We start from the raw sequence: 4,703 nt of genomic DNA, 5'->3' as shown, positions 1-4,703 counted from the left end.
GTGGAAGATCAGTTAATGTGAAAAGCAAACAAACAAAACAGATGAACAACCTGTAAGAGAGCTCAAACTAGGGAAAGCAGAAATACTTATTTTAGCTACAGATGGCTCACTAAATCCCCTAGGGAGGAGAATTTAGTAATTAAAACCTGAATTGTTATCATTTTGCTTATGATGTCTAAGTAATAAAGCTTATAGAGTCTCCATACTATAAATTCTAAACCTGTGATTCTATATCTCATTTTGTGGCCTTATGAAATTCTGGCAACATGGTATATAGTAAGAAAAGGACAGACTTGGGAGTAAAGAAGACAAGCGCTGTCTTCTGAGCTCTGCCTCTCACTAGCCATTGCCCATGAGTGATTTACTTATTTGTTCCTCATCTAAAAATAAAGATAACAGACCAGGCATGGTGGCTCACACCAGTAATCCCAGCATTTTGGAAGCCTGAGTCCAAAGGATTGCTGGAGGCCAGGAGTTTGAGACCAAGCCAAGCAACATAGCAAGACCCCATATTTACAAAAACCAAAAAATTAGCAAGGCATGATGGTACACACCTGTAGTACCAGCTACTCAGGAGCCTGAGGCAGGAGGATCATGTGAGGCCAGGAGGTCAAGGCTGTAGTGAATCATGATTGTGCTACTGGACTCCAGTCAGAGTGACAGAAAGAGACCTTTTCTCTTAAAAATAACATAAGATAAAATATTAATAAAATAAATTAAAGATGCAGATAACATTATCTATGCTGGTAGCTACAGATCATCTGTAGAGGAATGGCAAGAAGGTAGCAATCTTGCTAGTAAGGGATGAAGAGATTCAAAGAGTTTGAAACTGCATTAGCAAAAGAAATGATTTTTACTTAAATGTATTTGAAGTGATGGAAATTATAGGGAAGTTAAAAAATCACCCCATACTCAAGTTACTCATTGCCACCACCTTGAAATACAAGGTTAGCCAGAAGAATTTTTGGGTAACCTATGCTTCAAACTGACTAGACACTTAGCTTTCTTCATTGTAACCATCCTGTGAGTTCATATTTTGCATAGGTTGATATTAGAATAAAAATTCTGATACTTAGAGAAAAAAGAAAATCAGGTATGCTATACATCTGAAAGGCTAGTGTGGGGAGACCTGTTTAACCCTCTTGGCCACATACAGCAAATACATCAATTATTAGGGGCATGCTGAATTACAGAAGAGGACAAAGAGGTTCCCAATATCCGAATATACTCTTCCCTCCTCCTTTCTTTTCTATTGACATTGAATTTATGAAAATAACAACACCAGTACATCACCATTGTAGAAAATGAGAAGGACTAAAGAGTGCAAAGGAGAAAAGAACACTCATAGATAATCCCACTATATACGTATAATCACCATTAATATTTCATTCAGCAATTCCTGGGAATGCCTACTGCATACAGTCTACTCTGCTGGCAGTATAAATACAGAAATGACTAATACATACTATCTGTCCTCAAAGTAGGGCAGAAAAAAGGGATTTTGCTGGCCTTATGTAATGTACAGATTCAGAATTCATCTTATATTCTTCATGCTGTTTTAAGTCTTTTGCATAAAGCTTAATATTAACATTGTATGATAGGAGAGCGCTTCTGCCTGGTCTTTCTGCTCTTCCAAGAGATACCTGTTAGGAAAGTGAAAGCACATTACCCAACCTGGGCGCCTCAGGAGGTAGGTGGTCTGAGTGAAGGTTACTGTGAACACCTTTGCCCTGCCCCACAAGCCTGGTACATCTCATCTGGGTTCACCTTTTAAGATGTCAAAGTACTTGGCAATGTTTTACAGTATTTTCCACTAAAAGTGTGTCATGTAAATCAATCATGGCTTCAATTTTCCTGTCAGACTTCAGTAACCTTAAACTGAAGCTTTTAGAATTAATCAAAAGAGTAACTCAATTTAATTTTTCATGAGACAGTAACAGTATGGGGCTTATTTTCAACTATCTGAATTATAAACATTTGTTAATAAATGCTGTTTAATAAATTTTTACGGAAAGAGTTTAAAAGGTGGATTTTTTTTAAAGTCTACTCTTATTTTTTGCATAAATAGCCAGCTGCTTTTCTTTTTCCACCTGAAGGTGAAAAGAATTGCACCTCTCTTCAATGGAAAATCAGTGTCTTCAACTGAATAGATAATTTATTGGGTTGTATTTATTTAAAGACAATCTGCCTACTTAAACCGTTAATCTCATGGGAACGGGCACAGATCTCTATAGCCCAGTGTCAAGCATATTCTAGGTGCTCAATAATTATTTGGTAAATAAATAAATATCTATGTAAGAGTAAGGGAGCTAGGCAGAAGGTTGTCTTGATTAGTCATTGCCGTATAAACAGAAGAAAAATAGGAAATAAACCTGTAATCTTCCAGGAAGTGTCAAAAAATAGTCTTATCATTTAGCCAGCCATTACAAGCTTATTGATAATGTCTTATAATCTTAGAAACTAAACAGGAGAAGCGATATTTTTCTTTACCACTCCTTCCTTTATTTTATAAACCACTTTACTGAGGAATGATTGACATATAAAAGCTGTGCATATTTAATATATACATCTTGATGAGTTTGGGGATAAGTATCTACCCAGGAAACCGTCAATAGCATCAAGGCCACAGAAATATCTATCACCTTCCAAAGTCTTCTACCCCACCTTGATTATTATTGCTGTTTTGTTTTGATAAAAACATTTAAGACAAGTTCTACCCTCTTAGCAAATTATGACTATACAATTCAGTATTCTTAGCTATAGGCACCATGCTGTTCCGGGTGTATAGTATATCTCCAGAACTTATTTATCACAAAATTTTCCCATTTCCATGCAAAACACACAAAAAGTTAAAAATCCTCAAAGCTGCCTCTCCTACATTCTTGATATATCCCTGGGGAAAATTCATTCATTTATTCATCTAACTATCTATGCATGCAGTCCACATATATTTGTAGAGCAGCTATTCTCTGCCACAACTTTGACTAGGCATTGGGAAAACACAGACCAATAAGAAGCAGTCAGTCGTGCTCGCTTCGGCAGTACATGTACTAAAATTGGAAAGATACAGAGAAGATTAGCAGGGCCCCTGTAAAAAAAAAAAAGAAAAGAAAAGAAGCATTAGTCTTTGCCTTCAAAGAGCTCACAGTCTAATGGGAAAGAAGGACATAAAGAGACAGTTAAAACACCACCAGTTACAGGAATAACTACTGTTATTGCAGGCACATAGAGGAAGGGCTGGCATGAACTTGGGGAGCAAGAAAAAAATTATGAGAAGGCTTCCTGGAGGAGTTATGCCTGAGCTTAACTTTAAAGGGTGAGTAGGATGAAGCTACAAGTTGGGAGAATTCAGGGTCTTCCTATGCAGAGAAAACCACACAAGGAGTACAAAGTGGATAGAGAACATGTGAGTGTTACCAGGAAGCCCAGAGATACAAGGCCAGGGAGGTGACAGAAGCTGGATTGTGAAGGGACTTGTTAATTAAAAATTATTTGAAAACATCAGTTTTAATAGCTACATAATATTCTATCATATCAGTCAACCATAATCCCTGCGCTTGGTTTCCTAATATTTAACATTTAGATCATTTGTATTTTTTACTCATTAAATATTTGTGATAACAATTATTGTGCACAAATCCTTGTCTACATTCTTATTTACTTAAGAAAAATATGTTAATGAAATGACTTCAGTTGCAACTAACACAAAAACTGACTCAATGCGAATTAAAGAATAAAGGACATTTATTGGATCTTATACCTGAAAATACAGAGTAGGAGAGATTTCAGTGTGGGTTTATCCATCAGCTCAATGATGTCAACAAATGCCTAATTTCTCTCTGTCTCTCTCCCCTGCAACCTCAGAGTAAGCTTCCTCTGAAGGCTAGTTCCCCCGGGCTTATGGAGTAGCTGCCAGCAGTAATCACAGCTGTGCGATTTCTCGACTTTGTCCAATGGGAGAGTCAAACAACTGTTAAACAGGAGGCTGCAATTGCTCATCCATGCTAAGCCAATTCCAGAGACCACACAATGCCGCACACTGATCAAAGGCTCAGGTTGGGATATCTAAGCCAGTATAGGTTTCTGTTTCATTGATTTTATGTTCCAATAGATAATTAAAAATATGAATACATAATTTCTAAGTGAGGAAATAAAAAAAGATAGCAAATATTGAAAGAAAACATTTTATCATAACAAACTGAGGATTTTTCCATGGTTTCTTTGTTTATAAACAAGCCAACAATAAAGGAATGCTGTTTTCCTTGAAGTTTGATAGAAATTTTCTGAGATCCTTCCTGATCTTCGTACCATAAAACTGTTTTTAAAATGATCACTGTGATAATTAAAATAATACAAATAAACAGTGAATGTTTTCCTCCCCCAAGGAAGATATGTATTTATTGGGACTTTTTTCTAGAATACATAATATATGTATTTTTATGAAAAAATGGCACAATACCTTATGTATATTATATAATTTTCTTTTTTAACAAAATATTTCACTTCACGGTAACATAACATTTTATTGTCAATTCATACAGAATTACCTCATTCTTTTTAACAGCAACATATTCCATTACACGCATCCATAATTTCTTTAGCTATTCCCCTTTTGATAGACTTTTAGGTTATCTAAAAGCATAATGAGGCACCTAGAAGAGGCAATTTTAAAATTTAGTCTAGGTTTTTATACAGTTAAAGAA

The 4,703-nt window shown here is 35.7% G+C and overlaps 1 non-coding gene across 1 annotated transcript; it reads left to right on the top strand.

The window, feature by feature from the left end:
- The first annotated feature begins 3,026 nt into the window (after positions 1 to 3,026).
- On the top strand, positions 3,027 to 3,129 carry LOC116560727. The gene has a single exon (XR_004273111.1). It is a non-coding gene; the product is annotated as a U6 spliceosomal RNA (small nuclear RNA).
- Positions 3,130 to 4,703: the final 1,574 nt, after the last annotated feature.

The sequence above is a fragment of the Sapajus apella genome, unplaced genomic scaffold (assembly GCF_009761245.1).
Source record: "Sapajus apella isolate SASKATOON/1434 unplaced genomic scaffold, GSC_monkey_1.0 scaffold26, whole genome shotgun sequence".
Taxonomy (NCBI): Eukaryota; Metazoa; Chordata; class Mammalia; order Primates; family Cebidae; genus Sapajus; species Sapajus apella.
The sequence above is the reverse complement of the archived record's forward strand: the minus strand, read 5'-3'. Positions and strand labels throughout refer to the sequence as shown.